Below are 9,928 nucleotides of genomic sequence, written 5' to 3'. Positions count from 1 at the left end.
CCCATGGCCAGGTTCTCTGCTCTTCCCTTTTACCAATGCCCAGTTTAAACCTCTATCAATGAGAAGGGTATTAGGAGTTTGGGACATACAGGAGTATTTTGAAGATAATCGTAGAAATCATATGATTTCATTTGCAAATATTTTATTATGAAAATCTAAAATATATATAATGAATTTTAGAAAGATTGCAATGTCAACAGTACAACTAGAATTAGGTAAATAATTTCTTAATGCAGCAATATTTAATTTTTCTGATTGTCTCACAATAATTTCTTAGTTGGTGTTTTATTTAAATATACATCCAGACAAAGCTTAGTATTTGGTTGATATTTTCTTCAGTTCTTAAAATATGTGGTTTTTCAGTCCTCTAATTTTTTGGTAAATTATTTGCTGAAGAAATGTGATTTTTCAAATACAACTTTTAAATAGTACTATATTAACTGGTAATATACTATTATTATATTATAATATTGTTCACACAGTCTGAAACAATTAAAGTATATCCTCAAAGAACTTTTTTAGAAGATAAATTAAATTAATGATGATGAGTAATGCACAATTTCATTTACAGTAATGCCATATAGTGAGCCTACTTTTAATTTTTAGCTGATACAATGAAATTATTGTTCTTTTTAAAAGTTAATTTTAATTCAACTACCATTTAATTTGTTTTTCTAAGTGAGAAAGAAATATATATATGGGTCAGCATTTGTTTATTTCTGGGACACTGGTCATAATATGTGATGTGACTAACTGGGAAACTTCACAGTAACAAAGAATTGAACACACCACAAACACACAATAGCAAGAACAGGCCAGCTCCAGGGAGCAAAGCCACAAGGGTTAAAGAAGCAAGCTAGCTTTGGCCAGTAGGGAGCAGACCTGAGGAGATTTATGCAAGGACAGATAAGAAGCAAAATAGCTCCCAAGCAGGAGGCTTCCCAAAAGGGGTTGCTATTGCTGAAAATAACATCAAAGTTTTTATAGTTATGCTCATGTTTTGGGTCTAAGGTGTGAGCTGTTGTGGTTGTGCAGCTTCTTGATTGGTCAATCTTGGCTGATGTCCTAACATAGATTAAATGGTGATTTTCAATAAAGTGTTTTGATTTTCTTCCCTGCTATTGACTTTCCCTCCCACCTCTGTTATGTCTCCTGGGGTCCCAGTCTGTCAAGGTGTTACCCCTCAATAATGCCATTAATACAATCATCCTATTTCACATGTGTCACATCTAAATTGCTGAGTTCTTGACCACATGAATTATTGAAATTTACATAAAATTTATTCGAAGTTCTATTGCCATAGTCTTTACACTGAAATTTAAATTTTTACAACTGGGATCTATCTGTTCACAATTTCACCTTTTTAAAAAAAATACACTTTATATTAGAGCAATTTCAAGTTCATAGCAATACCGAGCAGAAGATACATAGATTTCTCATATATTCTTGCCACTCCCATGTATAGCATTCCTACTATCAACACCTCCTATCAGAACAGCACATTTATTACAACCAATGAACCTACATTGACATGTCATCACCACTCAAGGTCCACAGTTTACATTATGGATAAATAATAATATGGATAATGACATGTATCTACCATTATAGTATCATACAGAGTTGGATCATCCTAAAAATCTCTGTATTTTGTTACCTACATTTTATGATCACCTAGTCTGAATTTTTAATTATTTTCTTACTTTTACCTCACAGGTAGCTTTTTCTCCTTAATCTTCTCTACCTCCTCCCCTAAGTAAACATGAACAAAGATCTGTTGCATATAGCACACCTTGTCTAAAAATTATGTGCCACAAGAGGGCTCATATTTTCATTGAAGAGTGAAAACTCAAAATTAAATATTATAGCTTCTTTCTCTAAGAGTTCTCTTAGTGACCCTTACACTGATGACTACTAAACCCTATCTTTTTTCTCAGCCTAGTCTAATCTCGGATTCTCTGATCTGGAAAAATATCTTCAATTAACATATGAGAAGAAAGTCATCCATGGCTCCCTGTTTGAGTCATTAAAGGGCTCAGAAAAACTGAAGTGTTTTTCACATACTATCATCCATTCTTTTTCATAAATTAATTACATATATAACTAACACTTTTTTCTTATATATTTTTATATTGTCACTGCCTATATAATAAGGTTATTCACATTCTGCAAGGAAATTTGCTCTGCAAAGAATGTATCATTACTTTCACATTATGAGTGAGAAAAATATGACTCAGAATGTTTCAAATGGCAAGATAACTCCATGTCAAGTCACATGTACTCTCAAGATTGAGGTTTTAGGAAAACCAGTGAATTCCAGCTGTTGATGCATTTCCTCTGCAGTGGTTTCTACTAGGAGGCAGTGAATTTATAGGAGGACGCAGCACTCATAGTCATCATTGAGCTATTTTAACTGGTTGTTCCTCCTGAGAGTCTCTCTAATAGGGTCAAGTTTCCTTAGAAAGAAGTGAGAGGCAGAGATACTGGGATGTTCTGCTGTTCCCCATGCCAAGCAGGGATGCATGGGGACATGGGGATCTTGATTTAGCCTTTTCTGCCTAGGTATACCCTGCAGCCATATTCACTGTACTGTCTCTGACATGCCATGGTGGCACAGGAAAGTCTGGGTAGTTAACCTAGGACGAGTTCACCTTGAAGGTCAGGCAAAGTATATTTATGTTTTAGGGACCTTTCATATATCTGTGCTTTCTACTCTATTCCTTTTCCCACTATTACTAACCATATGTGAGAACTAAGTATTTGCTCCTTTATAGATATCAATGTATTTGTCTCCTTCTGAAGTTCTCCTAAGTGACTCTATTTCTTTTGATCCTTAAAATTTTTATCTTAAGGGCCTCCCCGGTGGCGCAGCAGTTGAGTGCTGGGTTCTGAAGCTGACCGCAGCCTCTGCAGCACTGGTTCGATTCCCAGCAGCTGGCTAGGGTCCCACATGGCGCGCAGACCTCTTCTGCCGCCCGCTGCTCCCCTCAGCAGTGTATTTCGTCAGTCTGCCTGTTCTGTTCCCCGTTCTGGCTCTGGTGAATTCTCTCACTCTCCTGCGCTTTTGACTGTACCCAGTGCTTATATAAATAAATAAATAAAAATCTTTAAAAAAATTTTTTTATCTTAAGTGTGAGGAGAGGGAAACTTCTATTATCATCATTTGTTCTTTTTTTTTTAATATGGAAGTTCAAGATTTTTTTTAAAGATTTATTTGTTTATTTATTTATACAAGCACTGGGTACAGTCAGTAGCACAGGAGGGCGAGAGAATTCACAAGAGCCAGAGCAGGGAGCAGAGCAGGCAGAAGGACCGACGTACACTGCTGAGGGGAGCAGCGGGCGGCAGGAGAGGTCTGCGCGCCATGTAGGACCCTCCTCCGGTGGCCGGGGAGCAGCCGGGGATCGAACCGGCCCTGTAGAGGCTGCGAGCAGCTTTGCAACCCAGTGCTCAACCGCTGCACCACTGGGGAGGCCCAATCATCATTTGTTCTTAACAAATCTAAAGTTTGTGGAAGAAATTTAGACTTTGGTACTTTTGAGATTCAAAATTCTCGTCTATCATTTCTCTGCCATAACTTTTAAAACCTATAATAAAATGAGAAAATATTTATTTCATGGTTTTTGATTTTTCTGCTATAGTAAATCTACATGATGGGAAAAATGTATATATTATCTTCATTGATGTCTGAATTAGGTGAGTGTGTGTAGTGGCCAACAGTGTGAACCCAAGAATGATTGAAATATAACCCTCAGCTACATATTAAATATCAGTTACAATTTGGTTGTTTCTGTGCTTCTGGGCATAAAATATGATTTAGAAAACAAGATTAAATGATAGTGAAGCATAAGAGGTCATGGTTAGTCAGTCCTGAGATGAAAGGTAAAATATTCAAGTAAAAGCTTCATAAAGAGGGATTTATTGCTTCCGTGGAGGTACTGGAGCTGGATCACTTAGGATTAGGTACTGGGTTGAATATCCCAGGGATCCCATAGTAGATTACAATTGATAAAAGAAAAAAATAAAACCCAGGTAGTCAGGGAGAACTCTGAGGGGTATGTGGACTATCAAGAGACAGCACCTTAAGCCCCAGAGAAGAGGTGAGAGGAGTGTTGGAGGAGAAAGTAAATATGATGAACTAGGCCAGAAAATAGTACTTGGTCATCTGGCATACTCATTCTTCTCTCTTGTAGATGCACCTGCAATAAGACAGACATGAGATCAACAAATTCAGAAGGGTCCTGTGCCATCGTCATTCCATCATCATGCCCGTTCCCGATTCTCCAACTTTTCAAACACATTTGAGTCCACATTCTCCTCCTACTTTCTTTCTCTTGTACTGTGACTCTGACTTTCAGCACTGACAAATGTTTAATCTTACCTTCTAGGATGTGACTCACAGGTGCCGTTGGTGTTCTGGAGGCCCCACCTGAGCGCAGGCCTCAGATGATGAGGATGGTTCCCACCACGATGCCCACGAGGGCCATGACCAACCCGAGGGCACAGACCACAGTCCCTGTCAGCTCCAAAAGAGGGGTTGGAATCTCAGGTTCTGTGAAATGAAGGTGTCAGAGTCAGAGTGCTGTGCTGGTCTATACACATGCTTGTGGGAAGGGGTGAGGGTGGGTTGTGTTGGTTCTACAAGGACTCAGGGCACAGGCTTAGAGAGGAGAATGAAGTCAATCATTAAAATCCTTTAAGTGTATAAAAAGCTTGGGGACATTAGATTTATGGGCTAAGAGACAGAATATTCTGAACTTGACAGAGAAGAGAAGGTACCAAAAGGAACTCATACCCCAGTGTTTCAGGAGTGGCTCCTCCAGGCCCCAGTGCTCCACCTTGCAGTCAAAAATGTCATTATCAGAAGGGATGAAGGTGAGGTAACTGATCTTGGAGAAACTGTGATCACTTTTAGAAAGGAAGCTGGTCTCAGACACACCCTCTGTGACTGAGCGCCTGTTGACCAACCATGTGATGTTGATCACAGGAGGGAAGATGTTGTCCACAAAACAGATGAGGATGTTGGGCTGAGCCAGCATCACAGGAGACTTGGGGAACACAATCACCTCAGGAACCTCTGTGGTGAGGAAACAGACCTGCGTGAATTGCAAATGGCTCTGCCCTGAGGTTCTGCACTGCATCCTGGAGAACTCTTCCCACCACTATTTCCCCATCTGAGAATGGAAAAGCAGTTTCCCTTCTGCTTGGGAAATGCTATGGTATATGATTTGCGCTTTACCCCATGCCCTTCCCTCTGGGTGTGCTTGATAGGATGAGAGGTCTTGGATTCCTTTTTGAAAGATCAAGGATTGTGTTATAGAAGTAAGAATCCTTTCATTACATGGAAATACATGATCTGTGAGATGGGAGAGAATGAGGGTTCTCAATTACTCTGAGACTATCTTGGGACTCTGTGAAAAGGAGAGAATTTTATACAGCAGTGAATGATTATCTATCTCTAGGGAAGTAGGGAGTAAGGCCTTGTATGAAAGGGTATAGTCAACAGAGACAGGCAGAAAGGAGACACATACCATTGGTAGTGGCAGTGAAGTTGGAATATTTAATCATGATGTCTAAATTGTATTTTGACACAGCTATGCTTATCAGTGCATGCTGTGGGTCAAATCTTGCAAATTTGCTAAACTCCGGCAGCCGCCAGACAGTCTCTTTCTTCTCCAGGTCCACGTAGAACAACTCATCTTCATCAAATTCAAAGTTGTACTGGCCAAAGGGACCATAAGACTGGTAGACATCTGCACCATAGATGCCCACGTGATCAGCTGACAAGTGAGGTTGAGGAATAGGAAGGTGAAAAACACAGAGAAAAGAACCTTATTAATTATTAAAGTGACATGAGACACTGACTTTTCACTATTGTGGGTTCCATCTTTGTCAATCTTTGGACAAAATTCCAGCACCTGTTTCCTCAGTGTTGGTATTGCCTAGTTAGAATCCAGCCTGTCCTTCCACTATAACATATTCCCCACGAGGGCAGAACCCCACAGGCCTTACTCACTGCTATTCCCTGTATATCTGCTTCAGTTCCTGGTACACAGTACGCATATGATGAGGATTATAATGGTATAAAAGAAGGAATGAATAAATTATCATGGTTTTAACTTTCTACCCCAGAGATTAGGTTTACTTCTCTCTGATTAATAACTTTCTCTCTCACTTTACAGTTTAAGCAATTAAAATCCTCTCTCCTCAGGACTGGTTCAGATCTCATTTTCTACAAAGAAATTTTCTACAAAGAGCTTTCCACAAAAATTTACTTCTTTTTTTTTTTAACCAAGGAAAAGTATACAGGATATTATAATTTTAAAGCATTTCCTCTATTTACAGAGTATAAGAAAGACTATGACAAGGTCAGTAATAATAGTATACAGCATATAAAATGTAAACAATACTTCTCAGGTCTATTTTGTTAATAGTATGATCCTTAAAGAGGAGCACATGATTCCTTATGAAATAAAAAAAAAACTGAGAGCTTTATTACATTATGGATTTCCATTGCTCATCATTCCCTTTCTTAGGCTACTAAATCTCCTTTTCCCCCCCCTGATACAACACTTAAATCCATTGAGAACTATGGCCTTTTTCCTGCAATGCACAAGGTACTGCCCTGAAGATGCTAAAGCAGAAATAAGACCAGCACAGTATAAATCTACCCAAATGAGCCTGACTGGATGATTTTATCAAGACACATGAGTCTTTTTACATTTTCTTTCTTAATTTCTCATTTATGGGGGAATCAACAAAGTGTCAGACTTGTGGGAGGCAAGAAGTGAAGCACAAATCAGCATGATCTCTTCTGGCCAGTAGCTGACTGAATATTGGAGGAAGCAGGCGAGAGAAGGAGCAAATGCAGTGTTCTCTAGTGAGTTCTGTGATGGGCACATCCACCGCCTTATACTCCAGCTTCCTCCACAAACATCTCTTCTGCCAACTAACTAAGCCATGTTATCCTGTCATGTTCCTTGGTTTTTGTAGGGTCTATTTTTTTCCTAGCAATAAAATTTTCTTTTAGGATTCCCCTTCAATTCATCCTTGAAGTATCTGTTTAGCTAGCAAAAGTTTTCACCTTAAATCTGCTTTTTACCACATCTTGACCTCCCACCTGTCCATCCAGTGTCCTGTTCTCCAAATTTGTCTATTCCTCACATGGCTCACTCTCTTCCCTGCCCAGCATGACTCCTTTGGTTAAAAAACCCCCAACTAAGCCTCCTTATCCTTGCAATGAGTTTTCTTGACTCTTTTTTTTCCAAACATAAATATATTCAATTGTTCTTTTCATCTACTACTTGCCCTGGGCTGCTAACAGTTAAGAATATATTGAAAGAAGGAATGAATAAATTATCATTTATTGATACAGGGCTTGTGGTGCTTATAGGACTCCATGAAGTCCTATAAGCAGTGCTGGGCCCACTGACCCAATTCACTATAGCTTTAGCCTCAGCAAGGTCACTGTCCTGCTCCACAATGCTTCTTCTGCTTGCTGCAACATATTATTTTTTTTTTCCCCAAAGATTTATTTTTATTTATTTACACTTACAAGAACTGGGGTATAGGCCAGAGGTGTGTGGGGTGAGAGGATTCACCAGAGACAGAGTGGGGAGCAGAACAGGCATCGATCTACTGAATACACTGCTGAGGGGAGCGGCAGGCAAGGCAGGAAAGGTCTTCTGTGCCATTTGGGTTGCTCCCTGGCCGGGCATTTGGAATTGAACTCATGCAGCAGTGGCTGGCAATAGCTTGATAACACTGAGACTTTAACCTCTGTGTCACCAGTGAGGCCTCTGCTTTCCTGCAACATATTCTATATATCACTAGTCTGAGCCCTTCTCTTGGGTGGTGGGGGGGTGAGAGCAGATGGCATGTCTTGCCATTTTTGAATCCCTAATACTAAGCTCACTGTATGCTCAAAAATGTATATTGAATGTCAACTGCTGGTCTTGAGAATCATAGAAGTTCTGGGGAAGAATGATGGTCACAGAGGGAGCAGAAACATATGAGCAACAGGACCAGCAGTGACTACAGTCTCATTATGACTTGTGAGCCCCAAGCACTCTAGCCTTTGTGGTCCCCTTTCTGCATGAAAATAGTAAAAATTATATTTTATAACCATATTGGTATAAAGATAAATTTAATCCAGTCTGGATTAAAAGGTAAGACATTTTCTTCAACCCTTAAATTTCATAGTTTCTTCTAATTTAAAAATTAAAAATATTAAAACATCTTCATGGAGTCCTATAAGCACCACAGGCCCTGTATCAATGTACTAACTGTGCCCAATGTGATGTTGAAGGAACAAAATTGGTAAGTGCTCTTGAGAAGCAGGTGAAATTCCCAGCACCAAAGTTAAAGAGGGAACAGACATGGTTAATATATGCTGAAGAAGAGAGTAAATTCTATTCCACTTCCCCTTTGAACAGTTCAGTTTTTTACTTTGGATTTCATAAACTCATTCTCTATGTCCATAAAGCAACTGGGAAAAGAGCCAGGGATGGATCCTAGAAGCAAAGGAGGATAAAGAAATATGTGAAGACACCTGAGGAGAGAAATTATATATTCTAAAGATGTAAAATTTAAAAAATGATGATGATGATGATAAAAAGAAATGTGTGAAGAGAGGAAGGAAAGAGGTGGACAATGAAGGCAGAGGAGACCAAATAATTACTCTGTGCCTCCCCATTCTTCCTCTTACAAGACCTTTAGATAAGATGAAGGCAGCTAATTTGGACTGACAATCCAGTATAACTTAATTACCAAATTTTTCCATACAAAGTTCTCAGTTTAATTAAAATAAAAATATTTCTTATTTGTTAAAGAAAAAATTAAGCTACATTGTAATTGTATGGGGAATATAAAAATAAAATTTAAATAAAAAATTTAAGCTATACCTGTAGCACAAATTAAAAATAAGGTCATTGACATATATATGTACATGAGAAAGAACATCTACATGCCTATTTTATTTAATTATTTATAAGGTGACATATATAACTGAAATTAAATGAAGACCATGTGATAAAATGATTTGCCTAGAGGTCATCTACTCCCCACCTCTGTCATTCCGGTAGTGGAAAAGTATTTAAATCTGAGATGAAGAAAAAGTCACCCTTCTTTATATCTAAACAGTATACATAATTCATGAAACTATGTACTCCAAGATAAACTACAGGAAAAGTAGACAGAAAACTTCAAAGATTGGCAAAAAAAACTGAGAACAATGGTCCATGAATTTTTGGTAACAAAACACCCACTCTAAAAAAGCATCCCTACCCTTTGAGGCAGTCATGAGTGACTGTCAGAAAGCCCAGGATATGTGACTGGATCCAGTGTCAGGTACAGCACATGTCCTTGCTGAACCCTGCAATGGCACAGGTAGCAAAAGGAGTGGGTTGGAATTTTGGTTTCCTGAAAAAAAATGACCATACTTTTTAGACCTGTTTAGTATTGAGAACACCTTTGAAGAGCCTCTACTATTTCTAAACAAACTTCTTTCTTTTCCCTTTCAAGTCCCTGTTTCCAATTCTAGTGCCCACACCCTTCAAACCTGCACTTACCCTCAATGTCTTCACCTCCACAGGGGCTCATCATGGTGGTGAGAGTGAGGGCCCCCAGAATCAGAGCTCTGTATAGGACCATCATCTTCTCAAGGTGGTCTCAGCAGTTGCTGTTTTTGAGTTGTATAATTGTGAGAATCAAGCTGAAGAGGAAATGTTCAAATCAAACTCTGCCCCAGCAGGTTCTGGCCAATCAGAAAAATCTCCTCTGATGACACTTCTGTTGCCAGTTGAAGCCTTTGTTCTAAGGGACCTGGAAGAGCTTGGGGAATCCCCAGGTTCTGCTGCCTCTTCACCTCAGTGTGGACCTGAGGGGATTTTTATGAAAGGAGGGAGAATATTAAATCAGAATCTTGTCA

The 9,928-nt window shown here is 39.1% G+C and overlaps 1 pseudogene; it reads right to left on the bottom strand.

Annotated features, from left to right (window-relative positions):
- Positions 1–3,909: 3,909 nt before the first annotated feature.
- LOC119251390 (H-2 class II histocompatibility antigen, A-F alpha chain-like) lies at positions 3,910–9,654 on the bottom strand (annotated as a pseudogene).
- Positions 9,655–9,928: the final 274 nt, after the last annotated feature.

This window comes from Talpa occidentalis, unplaced genomic scaffold, assembly GCF_014898055.3.
Source record: "Talpa occidentalis isolate TD23 unplaced genomic scaffold, MPIMG_talOcc4v2.1 talOcc4.2, whole genome shotgun sequence".
NCBI lineage: Eukaryota > Metazoa > Chordata > Mammalia > Eulipotyphla > Talpidae > Talpa > Talpa occidentalis.
This window is presented reverse-complemented; position numbering and strand designations above follow the sequence as displayed.